The sequence below is a fragment of the Podarcis erhardii genome (assembly GCF_964252035.2).
Source record: "Podarcis erhardii genome assembly, chromosome: 4".
Classification (NCBI taxonomy): domain Eukaryota; kingdom Metazoa; phylum Chordata; class Lepidosauria; order Squamata; family Lacertidae; genus Podarcis; species Podarcis erhardii.
The window spans coordinates 94457141-94474988 of NC_138508.1; the positions used below are offsets into that span (position 1 = coordinate 94457141).

General features: G+C 42.1%; 1 protein-coding gene and 1 pseudogene across 3 annotated transcripts in view; both read left to right on the top strand.

Moving 5' to 3' along the window:
* GPC6 (glypican 6) overlaps positions 1 to 17848 on the top strand; it is a 785665-nt gene that overhangs the window by 144329 nt on the left and 623488 nt on the right. The window lies entirely within an intron of this gene.
* LOC309340631 (large ribosomal subunit protein eL27 pseudogene) lies at positions 5242 to 5674 on the top strand (annotated as a pseudogene). Its single transcript has one exon. The product of its transcript is annotated as a large ribosomal subunit protein eL27 pseudogene (transcript).

Here is a 17848-nt window from a genome sequence, read left to right on the forward strand (position 1 = left end):
CAATCACAATGAATGCTCAGTCTATCTGATACTTTCCTTATTCCTCCATTACCTTTAATAGGGTCTCTCCCTTGACCTTAATGGATGGGTGAGTTCATAGGGGAAGAAGAACTTTTTAAGCTGTGCAGGTTCCAGGTTGTTAAAGAGCTTTTATAAGCTAATAACAGTATCTGAAATGGGACCCTAAAGGACATTGGCAGTCAGTACAAAGTGCCACAAAACTGGTTGAATATACACCTGCCTTCTAAGTCCTGCCAGGAGCCGAACTGCAGCACTTCATATCAACTACAGTTTCCAAACCACCTTCAAGGATAACCCAAGACAGAATAGCAGTGGTTGTCATTGCATGCCAAAGGATCTGAACAAGTCTGCCTCTTTCAGATGACTTTTAAAAGGGATTAGATTATTTAACGGATTATAAGGCCATCAAAGGCTGCTAGTCATGATGGCTGGATGTTGGTTCCAGCATGCCTTTGACTATCTCATCTGTTTGTAAGCTCTGGTCAGGCACTGGAGGGAATGTTGGACTTTATTGTCTTCTGGGTTCATTCAGAGGATCATTTCTTATGTTCTCAAAATATTATGTGAGCCCAAATATGTAAACCCATTAGGAATTCCACAGTATTTTCGGAGTCTGAGGCACAAGTTCAGCATTGCTGCATTTTTCCCCACATTTACTTGGGAGGAAACCTCATAGAATTTGATGGAATTTACTTCTGAGTAAACATTTGCTGTGTTTTAGTCCCATTACCCTCAACAGAAAAGCTGAGTGTTTGCTTCACTTCACTTCCCACCCATCCCCATGAAAATCAGTTGGACTTCAGTGTTGAATTTTAATTTTTCCTTTTCATCTCTCTTAGTGGTTTTAGGCTTAATTCTCCCCACAATTCCTTAAACAGGAACCAAAAAAGTAAGAAACAAACTTTTTCTTGTCAATTTGCCACCTGGCAGCAACGATCAACAAATAGAAGAAAATGCATGTTTGCTAAGACAAAATGAAGTAGCAAATTAAAAGTATTTGTCTCCCTTTTTCGCTCTTTAAATTTGTTATTAGCTAATCTTGAAGTACAAGGGGAATGGTAAACTCATTGTTCAAGCTCCAGGAGTAATAAAGAGGAGAAAAACAGGTTGATTCATGCATGGCCATCTCTTGCGGTGCTTATGAGGGTTCATTCACTCGTGGATATTGCTTGTCGAGCTCAATGTCGTTGATTTTCAGTGTAATCTATTTTTGCCTTTTTCATCCATGCTATTTGATAACAAGGGTGTGTGATCTACAGAGGGAGATAAACAAAGTTGTAGGCTACTGTGCTTATCACAAAAAAAAAATTAGCTGGTGGCGCTATGGTCTAAATCACAGAGCCTAGGACTTGCCGATCAGAAGGTCGTGGTTCGAGTCCCCGCAACGGGGTGAGCTTTTTCGCTGTGTTCCTGTTGCTCGGTCCCTGCTCCTGCCAACCTAGCAGTTCGAAAGCACGTCAAAGTATAAGTAGATAAATAGGTACCACTCTGGCGGGAAGGTAAACGGCGTTTCCATGCACTGTTGTGGTTCACCAGAAGTGGCTTAGTCATGCTGGCCACATGACCCGGATGCTGTACTCCGGCTCCCTCGGCCAATAAAGCGAGATGAGCACCACAACCCCAGAGTCAGTCACGACTAGACCTAATGGTCAGGGGTCACTTTAACCTTTACCTAGAAGTCTATGATTGTCACACAATACTTGTTTACTAGCAAGGCTAATATGAACACAGAACAGCTCACAGTTACCAGCAGTGCTTTTTTTCTTTTTTAAAAAATGTTTAGGGGTACTCCTATTAAATGCTCGCTTCTTTCTGAGACTCAGGAAACACCGTGACACGAAACAAGGCTGCCATCGGGGGTAGCAACAGAACTGATGATTCACCGTGCTAGAGAAGAAACTAAAAAAATTAGTTAGATTCACGGAATGTTTAGGGATATCCGTACCCCTGCATCCCCCCCCAGAAAAAGGCACAGTTTACCAGTAATGTTCTGGTTCTCTTGGGCTCCTCCTGACAAACTGTTTCTTGAGCATCCATCATAGTTTTGCTTGTGCAAAGCTTATGTGGGAATTATTCAAGGGGTTATACAATGCCTGCCCTTTACTGAGCATTCTTTCCAGTTCATTTGCACGGAGGTTACATGACAGTGAACATTAATCCTGATTTGCTTGCATGGATGTGGCACATCTTCCCAAATCAGTCATTTATCCCACGCTTTTTAGCTCACTTCCCCCGTTCCTTTCCTACATACAAAAACTCTGTTTTGTCATTGCACCAGAGCAGGTTAATCACTTTAGTCGTGAAGCCTGCATTTCCAGTTTGCAACTGAATGCCTCCCGCAAAATGTTGACAGTCTGAAGGTCACCCTTGTTAAACTTTTTGTTGTGAGGAATGGGGAAAGTGGGGAGCAGGGACAATGTTCTGCATTTTAAAAAGCCAAAACACCACACAAGGCTGCCTTGGGTGGTTTCACCCCTATATTTCTTGGGAAAGGGACATGACTCAGTAAGAGAGTCTATGCCTTGTATGCAGAATGTCTCAGGGTCAATCTCCAGGCAGGTTTGGAAGAGAGTTTCTGTCTGAAATCCTGGAAAGCTGTGGCCTGTCAAACTAGACAATACTGAATTAGATGGGCCAGTGGTGAAGAAGAAGAAGAAGAAGAAGAAGAAGAGGAGGAGGAGGAGGAGGAGGAGGAGGAGGAGGAGGAGGAGGAGGAAGAGGAGTTTGGATTTGATATCCCACTTTATCACTACCCTAAGGAGTCTCAACTGTGGGAGGCAGTGGAAAACAGGAGTGCCTGGCGTGCTCTGGTCCATGGAGTCACGAAGAGTCGGACACGACTAAACAACAACAAATGAATCTCAAAGTGGATAACATTCTCCTTTCCCTTCCTCCTCCACAACAAACACTCTGTGAGGTGAGTGAGGCTGAGAGACTTCAGAGAAGTGTGACTGGCCCAAGGTCACCCAGCAGCTGCGTATGGAGGAGCGAGGAAGCAAACCTGGTTCACCAGATTACGAGTCTACTGCTCTTAACCACTACACCACACTGGCTCTTATACTCTTAAGCAGTATAATGAATCTTCTTATGTTTCCTTATATCTCTTATGTTCTCATTGCCCCACAGCATGTTTAGTCGGAAAACTTTAGCTACTTGGAGATGCTGCTTGATTTTCTTCTGACTTTTTCACCTTTTGAGGCTTTGCGTGACTTGAGCTCCAAGAGTTTCTTTCTCTTCTCTATGGCCCACCTTTCCTCTATCTCCTGTAGATCAATTTAGCCAATTATCTCAGTTGGATAAGCTCAGTTGGTTAGAGCATGGTGCCAATCATGCCAAGGTCACAGGCTTGATCCCCATATGGGACAGCTGCATATTCCTGCATTACAGGGCTTTGGCCTTGATGATCCACAGAAGAAGAAGAAGAAGAAGAAGAAGAAGAAGAAGAAGAAGAAGAAGAAGAAGTAGTAGTCTGGATTTGGTATCCCGCTTTATCACTACCCTAAAGAGTCTCAAAGCGGCTAACATTCTCTTTTCCCTTCCTCCCCCACAACAAATACTCTGTGAGGTGAGTGGGTTTGAGAGACTTCAGAGAAGCGTGACTAGCCCAAGGTCACCCAGCAGCTGCATGTGGAGGAGCGGAGACGCAAACCCGGTTCACCGGGTGGCGAGACTACCGCTCTTAACCACTACACCACACTGGCTCCCTTCCAGCTCTACAATGATTCTAAGATCTTGTTCTCTCCTCTATTTTGCCTCAATTTGAATAAGGATGGAAAAATCTGTCAATTTCAATTTAACTTGGTTTCTTATTTTTCTCAAACTCAAGTTCAGCTGACCTCCTCAGCTTGCAGATTTTGAAAATAACAAGTCCTTGTGAAAATCTGCAGCACAGGGACTGGAAGAACCATGGAGACCATGTTGAACTATGCTGACATGTCACATTGATAAGCAGAAGCGCACCACAAATTTTTGCCATCAGAGGACGAACACCATTAGTCCCTCCAGCATGCTGCTCACATCCTGTCTGTGGCACATCAACATTGCTCCAGGCCACATCTTTCTCTTTGCTCCTCCTTTCCTATCAATCATGAGCACATTGGCACAAAGGCAAGCAAGATCCAAACTCGATGTGACATTAATTTTGCGAATCCTATTAACATGCATGTTTTTTGTGGTGTTGTTTTTTAAAATGCAAATGGCAGCTCAAGGCTTTGTTGTTGTTAAAATATGACCCTTCCTTGGCCCAGTCCTGATGCTGCTTGCCCCTGGTGGCTATTTACATAGTAATAATAAAAAACAAAGAACCACACACATTAATTTGATTTATGCAACAGACTTTGTGTCTACTTTTGCCCAAAGGCAGAAAGGTCTAAGGTGGTTGCATTGTGGCAAGGAAGTACTGTATCGAGGGCCTTGAAAATATACCTCAAAGTGCTACTGCTTACTGAACACGAAAGAAAAGCAAGTGAAACTGGTACTTACTGCCTGTATTTTCATGTCTATAATTCTATCTAATATTTCATGGTCCTTCAAAGGCTTGACTTCAATGGTCCCATAATAACAGTAGCATCCTTTGGTCAAAGTCTGTTGATACCCTGGAGCCACAGGGGCTCTTGAACTGTAAGGACTGTGTCATGTTCTATTTTCTTCCTCAAGCACGTTGGCTAAAATGGTATTCAAAATCTGTTCCATTCATCTCAAGCTCAAGACTGATTTAAGCAGGAAGGAGCTCTTTCTCTTTTCATTGCCTTGAGTTCTCAAAGGCTTCAAGAACACTAAGAGAGGACAGCATAGATAATACATCTCATAAGATAGGTCGTGGGCAATGAAGCTAGTTTTTTTTTATTAAAAAAAATGGTTTGATTTTAGACTGTGGCTGGAATCCTAACCCACTTACCTGAAAGTAAACCCCATTAGACTCAGTAGGGCGTATTTCTCAATAGACATGGCTACAATCAGGGCTTTTTTATCCAGAACTCACCAGAATTCAGTTCCAGCACCTTCCAGGGAGACGCCATTGCCATTATAAGAGAACAAGCGAGGTCTTCATGGTGAATTCCGGCACCTCTTTTTCTAGAAAAATAGCACTGCTTTAAAAATGCTGTGTAAATTGCATGTAGGCTGCAATCCCAGAGACATTTACTTTGGAGTAAGTCTCATCGAGCTCAGTGGGATTTATTTTTGAGTGGACGTGTACAGGATTCTGAGCGAGCTCTCTTTCCTCTTCCGATGTGGGTTCCATCGCTGCTGCAACTCCAAGATGGGCAAGTTTATGAAACCAAGGGAAATCGTCCTTGTCCTCGCTGGGCGTTACTCTGGACGCAAAGTTGTTATTGTTAAGAATATTGATGATGGCACCTCTGACTGCCCCTACAGCCACGCTCTGGTGGCTGGCCTTGATTGCTACCCATGCAAATTGATGGCCAGCATGGGCAAGAAGAAGATTGCCAAATATTCCAAGTCCTTTGTGAAGGTCTCCAATTACAATGGCATGATGCCTACCAGGTACTCTGTTGATATTCCCCTTGACAAGACTGTTGTCAACAAGGGTGTCTTTAGACGTAAAGCCTGGTGAGAGGCCAAAGTGAAATTTGAGGAGAGAGACAGCACAGGCAAGAACAAGTGGTTTTTACAGAAGTTCCGATATTTTTGAAAAGTGCCCCCTCCCTCTAAAAAAACATTGCACTGTTCCCATTGAAATCATGACTAGCTTGGTTTCAATGGGACTCATATTCAACTAACTGAAATGGTACGGCCATGCAGCACATTGAATGCATTTATTATATTCCTTTGGTTTGTCAACTGCCAGAAAATTCTCTGGAGGGTTCAGTTAATCCCTCACATGGATAACTCTCTGGCAGGGCCGAGCAGGGCAGGGGGACAATAACTGGTCATCCACCTTTGCAGGATGCATTGCCTGGTTACTTCAGTCTTTCTTTTTGTATCTCTGCACGTCGTCATTTGCATGCAACTTGCTGTCAGCTGTGGTGTGTTTGTTTCGTGGACTCCTAGTGCTTCCTGTGGTTCTGTCGGGTGGCTGTCAACATCTCCCATGGCCAGTGGTCCAGGAGCATACAAAGACAAGGAAATGTTTCTTACAGTCTGCCTTTTATTCAGTATTTACAGAGAGAGGCTTTGGAACCCAGCCTCTTGGATAACGGTGTTGTCCCGAGTGAATCTCCACCCCCATGTCTCCCATTTCCTCATTCGTCATTTCTATGGGTGCTGCTACGTGCCCTCTGCCTTTGAGCTCTTTGCTCTCCTACTTTCAAGGCTCTCCGGGTTCTGGGAGAGGTGGGGTCTGGAATGCTTTCTAAAGGCACTGTGTCCATCCGCTGTCGCCCCCTTGGTGCTTCCTCTTCCTCCTCCTCCTCTCCCATTATTCCCAGCTTTCCCCCTCATCTGCCTCTGAACTGTGACCTCCCTCAAACCCCTGTTGTAATTCTGAACTGTCTGCTTCTTCTTTGGAAGGGTCAGGCTGGGAAGGCGGTCTCCACCATTCCTCCTCTGCCCAGACCCTGACAGGTGTCTCACTTGATCTGGGCCATGCTACCATAGCTGCACCAATGTTTCCTTTACTGTGAAATATTGCATAAATGACTGTATATTCATATTCATGATAGCTCCATGTGCATATGGGTCCAAATGTACACAGAATGCAGACCATGACCAGAGCCTGGGCTCTCATTGCAGCACTGAGTGGCTCTCTCCTCACATACTACACTGATGCTGAAATGACTAAAAGTGAGAAAATGTTGGTAACATACTAACTGCAGAATGAGAGGCATTGAAATATCAGTCTCTGGGTGACAGCAGAAGGAGACTTGCCCTCATCCACTCCTGCCAGTGTGGTGTAGTGGTTAAGAGCGGTAGTCTTGTAATCTGGGGAACCGGGTTCGTGTCTCCGCTCCTCCACATGCAGCTGCTGGGTGACCTTGGGCTAGTCACACTTCTCTGAAGTCTCTCAGCCCCACTCACCTCACAGAGTGTTTGTTGTGGGGGAGGAAGGGAAAGGAGAATGTTAGCCGCTTTGAGACTCCTTAAAGGGAGTGAAAGGCGGGATATCAAATCCAAACTTCTCTTCTTCTGCTGCTGCTGCTGTAGGCACCTATTTGGTCACTATGGCTTTTTGTATGTTCTTATGAACGTAATGAATTCTGCAAGAGACCTAAGGGAAAGTTTTTCAGGCATCGCAAATTACAGCCATAGCTAAAAACATGAAGCTCATTCATAAATTTAGTGCTCATTAATAAAGCTGGTGTTACTGTGATGTCAGTTTAAAAAGAAATACAGCACGTTGACCAGTTTCTAGCAGCAACCATATTTTTTAGTAAACAAATTCCTATTTTCTGTATTGTGACTTAACTCTCGTATGTTTGCAGATTTGTTGCATTCATCTAAATGACTGGGAATTGCTTGCAAATAGTGCTAACCCCTATATATCCATTAATTTATTCATTGCTACTTGTGATTGCATTATGCTAGACAAAACAGAGTCATTTAGCACTCTGGAGAGTTAAACCATGCCTAAATTAAATGGTTTTCTACATTTTTCCCCATACCAGAAACAGGATGAAATTAATGTCCTATAGTTGTCTAGGTGTTGACTTTTTTCCCTACGATGAATACAAGTAAGAGTCTTCTACTGCCCTTTAGGTAGCTGAAATGGGAGGTGTTAATTGCTTGCCCAGTGAAGAAAATGCTGAGATTTTAACTCTGCCTTAAATCTTAATTGTGACCTTTATTCTCCAGGCCAACATCTTTTATTTCAAAGAGAAGCAGACAAAAATAAGTGTGAGATTCCTTATACATCCTTTATCTCTGTTATAGCACTCAGCTTCTATTCTTTGTCATTTTTTTCTCAACATCTATTTTTGCCACACACCCTTTCATGATGTTGCATTTTCATTGATCTTGGTCTGCTCTAAATAGCAGACATAAAGTGCAGCATCATTCAGCATAAGCAGACCTGAGTAGAAAACACATTCATGCCCTTTTTTCACACCTTCCATTGACTGCTTAACACTAACACTAATCCAGAGATGTTTGGAGGTGGTTCAGTATTTGCTAGTGTGAGTCTTTCCTTGGTGGACAACAGAAAATGTTAGCTGATACCTTGATCAAGATAGCAAACTTTTTATAAATGAATGGAAATGGTTTGTTGAATATTTACAAATAGCTTGTACACAGATAAGAACATTGGCAGGATTATTGCAATAACCTGCAGTTTTATTAGAGTATATATTTAAAGTAGGTGAATAAATGAGCAATTTAAGTTGATTTGCATATGCAGAAGAGATTAAAAATAAATTTAAGAAGCCACAGAAAGAGGAGGAAGGAATGATTATAAAATTTTTGAAATGTATAAAACTGAAAATCATAAATAAAATAACAGATAAATCCAAAAAAGAAAAGAGAAAATGTTAGTTTTTGGTCATTTATCAGTCTGGGACAGTAGCAAAAATCCTGGCAAGTGAATACACATCGGCTCTTCAAGCTGTAAATTGTGGTAAATACCTTACAATTAAGATGTGAAGTTTACACATTTTTGTAGACCAATAACAAGTGAAGGATACTTTTGGGAAATTAGGCTCAGTGTTTGTTCATCATTGATAATGTGGTGTTCCTTACGTATCCAGGATGTGGCTTAATTTGCATTGATTTTTAGATTGGACATTTTGTGTGTGTGTGGTCAATTTCATGTTTCCTAGTTATACACTATTATGTTATGCGCTATTAAGTTTCTGTTATGCGCTGTATATAGGATATATTCTGATATTTGCAACCTAGCTTGATTATTTGTGTGGAATCAACCTTCTTTTACTTATGAGACTGTAGCTGAAAGTAAACAAGAGAATGTTCTAAGCGACAAAGCCTGAAGAACGCGCAACAGATATAGGGTGTTGCAGTCACAGGGGAGGCACTTTATAGAGTATATCAAAGTGTCATTTGAATATTTCATTTGTATTTTTTAGGGCAAGTCAACATTCAGCTTGTACCATATGGTTCAGCACAAAAACCTTTCTTTCTTTTGAAATCAGCTATTTTCTGACTTGTCTGCCTCTGCTGTACCCTCTATAAAATCAAATTAGCTGCTAGATAAATAGCTCCATCTGATTAATTCAAGTTCCAGAATCACTAATGCCTAAGAATCTTGAGGATCACCTATTCAAATGGCCTCTCGTTGTTAGGCTACAAACTATGCTAAGAAAGAGCATAGTTGCAGTCAGGGCTTTTTTTTCAACCGAAACTCAGTTCCGGCAACTCTCAGGTGGGTGCCATTGCCATTATAAGAGAACAAGTGAGGGGTTTATGGTGAATTCTGGCACCTTTTTTTTCTAGAAAAATAGGACTGACTGCAGTGCACATTTCCAAATGCACTGCTGATGATTCCTATTCTCTGAATGCTGCTTCGTTGTTTCATCAAATGAGCCAGCGCTGTTCAAATTTTCTAGCTTAATGCAAGAAGGGCTTTCACTCTTGCTAGAAGCTCGGCCTTGCCCTCACCTGTTCTGGAAGGCTCCTATAGAAGAGTCCCGTATGCACAGAGACTTTGCGCCTGCCCATTAGGGGAAATAGGAAGCCCCGAACATAAATATTTTTAGATGTCCTTTTTATGTTGAGATTCGTAGAGACACCACTGATCCTTTGCTGAAGAGGCTCGCTGGTCTTTCAGACAAGTCTAAACTAAATTCTCTCCTCTTAGGCAAAGATCACAAGACTGGTAGCCAGATTCTGCACCCAGATTTGTAGGCACAGATCATCCTCTAGAATAAAATAGCTTACTAGGGAAAAGCTGAAGTTGCCCTTTGGGGTGCCTCAGGGTCTATTTTTATGGTAGCCCAAAGCTCAGTTGTACAGGTGTATGTATATATTTCAATTTTAATACATGAGCTATTGCTGCAATCTGCTCTGATTGTATATTTTATCTTTATGAATGCTGTTTTTATTGTGTTATGCAAGCTGGTCTTTGACCATAATAAGTTATCTATCTATCTAGCTTAAGAGAATCCCTGCATATCTGCCATGGAGCCCTACAGACATCTGTTAATAAGTAGATGCCCTTTATTATTGGCAGTTCATAGATTTGTAGAGTTGAAAGGGAATCCTTTGCCCAACATGGGGCTCCAACCCACAACCCTGAGATTGAGTCTCGTGCTTTACCGACTGAGCTATATAAGTTTCTTGATTGAACCATTTGGAAAAATTGAGATACATTAAATGACTAGAAACTTTCTTGAAAACATACAGCAAAGAAATTAATTATTCCGGTGTGTATATATCTCACAAGGCAACCAAGTGGTTTTAGTCCCTTTGTCTCTCTTCATTTTATTGCAAGGCACAAAACTCAAAATAGTTTCAGTAAGTAGTTTTTCTCACTCACGCAGAGAAAAATGGAGCGGTGGAAGATCTGGCTGCTGCAGTGGGGAAGAGATGACAAAACAATGACTTTTATAATTGAAAACTTTGAGGACTGTGAGTTCAGAACAGCCAGCAAAGCTTTGCCTGTTGTATTTGATCTCACTTTATTGACATGCTTTGGTATCTGTTTAGTATATAGAGACCATTACACAACTGATTGGATATGCTGGGCTGTCAAATAATTTGATTTCACTGGAGCATGGTGTCTACAAATATCGGTTGGGGACAGGTTTATGGGCCTTCCCACATCTTGGAGGCAGCAGTTGATGGTTTGTGCAAGTTGGCTTCAGGCTTGGAAATGTATTTCTGGTTGTGCCATGCCTTAACAGAAAGAAAGAGGTTTCCATTTTTCTGCAATAAAATGAAAGCAATAATCAATGTACTCTACGATAAAATAAATAAGACAGTATTGTAGATGATAACAATTAAAATTATTATTTTTTCTTACCTGCACTGATGATAGTCATTGTTTGGATGGGGGGCTTTTATCCATTTCCACAGTCACACAATCAGTCAATCAATCTGTAGCTGAACTGGGTTCCATGCAGTCACAAAAACAAATGAACTGAAAAAGCCTCAAAAACAAAAATGCAAAATAAATAGCAAAAATAAAAGTGCCAAACTCAATCTGTTCCAGAAGTCTGTTTGACTTCCAAAATGTTCGAAAACCAAGGCGCAGCTTCTGATTGGTGCAGGCGCCCTGGAAACAATGGCCGACAGCCGCATCAGATTTTTGGCTTCCGAAAAATGTTTAAAAATCAGAACACTTACTTGCGAGTTTTCAACGTTTGAGAACCAAGGCATTTGAAAACCAAGGTACCACTGTATCAGCAAATAATAATTAAACAGAAATTCACTCTTAACAATTACAGTAAATAATTTCTAAAGTATAATCAATGAAAATAACAGCAAGTCACTGTGCATAAAATAACACAATACAAATTGAGAAGCAAAGACATATAACTTATAAAATTATTTTAAAAATTTAAAAAATAATAATGATGCATTTCCCTGGTTTTCAGTTGAAGTACTTGGGTGGCTACCAAGCACATCAGACTGGTGCACACACTGATTTTATCCCCTTTATCTTAGAAAATAAACACTTGTGGTGCTATGACCTTGAAGACCAGGGTCTCAATCCTCACTCAGCCATTAATCTCACTGGGAAGACCTTGGTGTTAGTCACTGCCTCTCATCCTAACCTACCTTTACAGTGGTACACCTTGAGCTCATTGGAGGAAAAAGTGCTACATAAATATACTGAACAGATAAATAAATAACAGTGGGGAGGCTAACCTTTTTGGAGCCAAGGGACACAGTGACACATTGCCAATGCCTCTGAAGGTGCATTTCAAGATCTACAGGGCCAAAGTGGTGTAACAGTTCTAAGGTAATTTTGCAGTTGTGAATTAGGTCCCACAGTTTGAATCTAGATCATGCAGCGTGGCCAAAAGGAGACATAATTTCTGTTCCTAAAGAGCAGTTATGAAACATGTCATTGGGTGGGTGGGGAGGGAGAGAGAGAGAGAGAGAGAGAACAAAGCACAAGAAAATCATAAATGAAATATAATCTCTAAAAACATCAGACACTTGCAAGTGTCCCTATTTCACAGGGAAAGTCCTGGAATGACAGAACCCATTCTTGTTTCTGATTTGCTCCCAGACTGTTCCTCTTGCCCCTTTTGAAGGATGTCCATCTTTTCATCTGATAAATGTTGGAGAGGATGGAATAGGATGTCCCTCTTTTCATCAGTGAAAGGTTGGAGAGGATGGAATAGAATGTCCCTATTTATATTCAAGAAACGTTGGAGGGGATGGAATAGGATGTCCCTATTTATACCCAAGAAAGGTTGGAGGGGATGGAATAGGATGTCCCTGTTTATACCCGAGAAATGTTGGATGGGTTGGAATAGGATGTGTCCCTCGTTTCATTGGATAAATGTTGGAGGGGATTCATGCATGCATGTCCACACACCCAGTATGGTCCTGGGGGCTGAGGGTATATGATAAAGCTGTCTTGGTGAAGCTTAGCTGGTTCAACAGTGGTCAATCTGTGGAGAGAAAACTGTACACAGGGAAAAGCATACAAACAGGTTTTTAAATTTCTCCTGAATGTTAAGAATAAAAGAGACAGATGCCGCTCACCAGGGAAGGCATTCCACAAAGGGGAACCAGCCACCCAGAACACCTGTTACAGGCTTATATAAAGGAAACAACAACAACAACAACATTTTATTAATTTATGAATTGCCTTTCACATAAGTCTTGGGTCATTTTACAATCATGAAATAAAAACAACCGAAGATAGGCATGAAAGCAAATGAACACCCAAAGGCAAAGACCATATATTTTCTAGCTGGAAAAGCTTGTTGAAAAAATGCCTTCTGTTGTTTCCGGAAAGTACAAATAGTGGGTGTTCGTCATATAATAATCATTTCAGACAATTATAAGCCTCAGGCAAAAGATTTAAGGGGCCTGGATTAAAATGGCAGATAGATTGTGTGTGATGTTAGCAATTTACTGTTTCTTAGCTTCTGTCTCTCATCTGTAAAACTGGCTTAATCATAATCTCCTTCACAGGGCTGAATTGAAGGTGAGGGAGGGACTGTAAATCTCTTGTCGTACCCAGGCATAAAGCTTGCACCTTGTTATGCATTTGCAAGTCCTACTGAAACCAATGGACCGTAATGTATTGGATTGAAACCGTAGCATTCTATAGACACAGTAAAAGGAAGATGGGTGGGCGAGATGCAATTATCCTTTTAAAATATAGGCAAAGCATAGGTGGCGGTAAAATCCACTTAATTTTACGACCAGGGGTGTTTAAGATTTAGTAAGAAGGTTACCTTTCTTTAAACTGGTCATTAGACAAATTTCCAAAGGTAAGCTGGCTCTGAGCATATTAGGCGCTCCCTGAGACTATCGAGTATTTTAGTGTAACAGATCCGAGCAAAAGCTGTTTACCTTGCTTAAGATGGGCTCTTGCAGAATCCTAACTGGAGGCTCTTTCAGTGATGTCCTTTAGAAAGAAATCAGTGTGTCATCTGCCAGCTGTTTCTCTGTAAAATGCATTAAGAGTACACAGCTAATTAGGACTGACCTTTTCCAATATTCATCACACCGTCGCTTTACCGTGCTGAAACTTTGCTTTCAAGAAGATGCTGAGGATCTTTGCATAAAGGGACCATGACTAGTTTTACATTTTTTTCTTTTGTTATGGTAGCTTCAAGAATCTTCCCCAGGTACAGATAAGGTGATTATTTTATGTTGTTGTTCTCATTTCTATTACACGGAATGATGCAGCAAGGTAATGAATGGAACAGCAAGAAGAAGCTTTGTTTGATTGTTTCACCATTCAGCTTCATTCAGCCTAATTCTTGCATAATTTTTTTTAAATAAATCAACCAAATGAGGATGAGGATGCCTTCCAGATGTTGATGGGTTCTGACTCACACCATCTCCACATCAGCATGGTTCAATACTTAGCGGTGATGGGAATTGCAAGTCCAGAAAAATCTAGAGGGCCGCAGGTTCCTACTCTTGAATTAAAATAAAAGAGGTTGCTTTTTCAACTTGTAACAAAGGACCAGTTTGGGAGTCATGGAAGCAGAGGGATATGGTAGATTTCTTTGTGATATAGCACATAGGGACAGCTTATGCAAAAAGATAAAGGACCTTCTCAGTGCTATTTTTCTAGAAAATGAGGCACCAGAACTCATAATGAACACCTCCCCTTGTTCTCGTATAACGGCAATGGTGTCCACCTGAGAGGTGCTAGAATTGAGCTCTGGCGAGTTCCAGCTGAAAATAAAAGCCCTAGACCTTCTTAATTTGCCAGCCAATATCATATGCTCTATGGCCCTCTACTGATGTTTCTATGCTCAGCTGATTTGTTGACCCCAGCTCCTTTTCTTCTCTGAATTTCAACAGAGTTCATTAGCATGAGACCATAGTTGCATGTGGAAACTTGGAGAGAAAGGTACAGGACAGACTTGTTTCCTCCCAAATTTGGCACTGTTATGTCTTTAGGCTCCACAGATAATTGGGTGCATTAGGCCAAAGCAGAGACAACACCTTGCCGACAAAGGTCCGTATAGTTAAAGCTGTGGTTTTCCCAGTAGTGATGTATGGAAGTGAGACCTGGACCATAAAGAAGGCTGATCATCAAGTAATTGATGCTTTTGAATTATGGTGCTGGAGGAGACTCTTGAGAGTTCCATGGACTGCAGGAAGATCAAACCTATCCATTCTGAAGGAAATCAACCCTGAGTGCTCACTGGAAGGACAGATCCTGAAGCTGAGGCTCCAATAGTGTGGCCACCTCATGAGAAGAGAAGACTCCCTGGAAAACTCCCTGATGTTGGGAAAGATGAGGGCACAAGGAGAAGTGGACGACAGAGGACGAGATGATTGGACAGTGTTCTCGAAGCTACCAGCATGAGTTTGGCCAAACTGTGGGAGGCAATGGAAGACAGGAGTGCCTGGCGTGCTGTGGTCCATGGGGTCACGAACAATCAGACATGACTAAATGACTAAACAACAACAACAGCTCAAAGTTCATGCAATGGCACTCTTGTAACTGAAAGCAAGTAAGAATCACTTGTTAAAGATTTACTTCTCCAGGGCGGGGAACCTGTGACTCTCCAGCTCTTGTTGGACTTCAACTCCCATTAACTCTTATCATTGGCCATGTTTTCTGGAGATGATTGACGTTGGACTCCAACAACATCTGAAGAACCACAGGGCCTCCCACTTAGGGTTTACACATAGACACAGCTGCGTCCTTAGTAAATGCTATGTCTCTTTTTCATGCTAGACAGGTAATGTGCCAGCAATAATCCCATGTGCCCTTAATCATTCATAACCAGACATATCTGATTCTCTGCAGCTAAAAGCTTTCCTATTCATAATTAAGTGATAACAGCCAAAAGAAACTAGCAAAATCTGGAAATGGACAGGATGAAGGCTTGAAGGAAGGTTTAAGTCTGTGTTATTACTGAGGTACCGTAGGTAAGACTAGCATGGCATGTTGCATCCTGAAAAATAACATTAATAACAATTGCTCCTTGATGTGGTTTTCACACAAAACTAAATAAAAGTTTTGAATTATGTGAGAAATAAGATAAATAATAAATAAATAAATAAATAAATCTTTAATGCAGCGGTTCTCAACCTGTGGGTCCCCAGATGTTGTTGGACTACAACTGCCATCATCCCTGAGCTCTGGCCTTGCTAGCTAGGGGTGATGGGAGTTGTAGTTCAACAACATCTGGGGACCCACAGGTGGAGAAAGGCTGCTTTAATGGATGGGGTCACACTACAACCTCCCCATTCACCCCCACTGCAAAATGAAATTTGAGAAATACAGAAATTAAATCTGATCTGAAGTAGCCAGGGCCTCCAATATTTCTGATGAAAGAGCCGCCCCACCCCAAGTTCCACAGCAGCTGTGCATGCCATGGGGCATCCCGTACTCGCATCACAGTGGGACATGGATGACGCTGTGGTCTAAACCACTGAGCCTCTTGAGCTTGCTGATCAGAAGGTCAGCGGTTCAAACCCGTGTGATGGGGTGAGCTCCCATTGCTCTGTCCCAGCTCCTGCCAACCTAGCAGTTCAAAAGCACACCAGTGCAAGTAGATAAATAGGTACCGCTTCTGTGGGAAGGTAAACGGCATCTCCGTGTGCTCTGGCTTCCATCACGGTGTTCTGTTGTGCCAGAAGCGGTTTAGTCATGCTGGCCACATGACACAGAAAGCTATCTGTGAACAAACACCAGCTCCCTTGGCCTGAAAGCGAGATGAGCGTCGCAACCCCATAGTCACCTTTGGTTGGACTCAACCATCCAGGGATCCTTTACCTTTCCCTTACTCGGATCACACGCACAAACCACGGGGCATCTGCATGACACATCAGCACCCTCAGCAGCATGCACAGTGTGACTTCAGCACACCCCGGGGCCCCTCAATCATGGGCACGCCAGTGTGGTGTAGTGGTTAAGAGTGGTGGACTCGTAATCTGGTGAACCGGGTTTGATTCCCCGCTCCTTCACCTGCAACTGCTGGGTGACCTTGGGCCAGTCACACTTCTCTGAAGTCTCTCAGCCCCACTCACCTCACAGAGTGTTTGTTGTGGGGGAGGAAGGGAAAGGAGATTGTTAGCCACTTTGGGACTCCTTAGGGTAGTGATAAAGCAGGATATCAAATCCAAACTCTCTTGGTGTTTTCACCAGACACATGCACAGCAAGGAAACTAACATGGGAAACCAGTAGAAATAAAGCCAACCTGCTGCTTTCAAAGGCTGTGTGTACTCAGAAACAACATCTCCATGGTTCTTGACCATCCCTTCAAACAAAGCTCCAGCTGCAGATGTCTTTCCAACATTTTCTATAAGTATGATTAGGAATTTCTCTCCTCCACCCCTTTTACAAACTCTCTTGTGGGCATCAGACCATTAGAAGTGCATCGATGAGTTCAGTTTCTCTTATTTTCCTTTTCTTTCCAATTGCAGTGGTTTGAAACTGTTCACTCTTAGTGACATTTGCTTTCAATTAAATTGCTTTACATTTGAACTAATAAAAAAATATGTTACTGTCATCTGGGACCCCCACCTCACCCCACCCGGTCACTAGCAACATCAGTTTTTGCCAAAACAACACAAAGCTCTGGAATGAGTTAGGGTTTGGATTGGGTTGTCTTAATTCTGATGAGAGATGAATGAAATGATTGGAAGGCAAAGAGTGCCTTATTGACAGCTGGTGCAGCTCAGCCAAATTCCGTTTACATCAATGGGAGAAAACGCCCCTAAGGAGCCTGAGTAGTTTGCTGAAGCAGGTCCAGTATCTGGTCCAGTAATTTCCATCATGGTGTTAGATGAATTGCATTGGAAAGTACGTATGCAAGTGCTTGGCGTGTTGGGATCTTCTGACTGCTTCTTCTGCAGTATTTTTAAACTGGGGTGGGAAACCTCAGGCCTCCATGTCTGGAACTCAACACTCTCCCCAGGCTACACCTCTTACTGGTAGAGCTTTCTTTTCATTGCTGGCTTATAGAAAAGTATGCATTACCAACTATATTCTGTGCACACTGTTTTACTGGTATGTGTGCATGTTTTTGTGAAGTGTCCTGAGAGTGCATTGAAAGCTGAGTGTCCCAAGCAGGGAGAGGGGATGATATGTGTGTGTGCTTAATATTTAACACAGCTCCCTAAGCCAGACATCTTTTGAATCAAAACTTCCGTCTTTCAAGTGCATAAGATTCCCACTCACCCTTAAATAAAGTCATTAGCTGTTTGGAATAGAATCCAAAATCTGGACTGGAATCCAAAATACTGAGTAATAGATAAAGCATCTATCTGGGAAATGTATGAATAGCAGGAGCAAAAGTACTGAAAATTCATTCCATC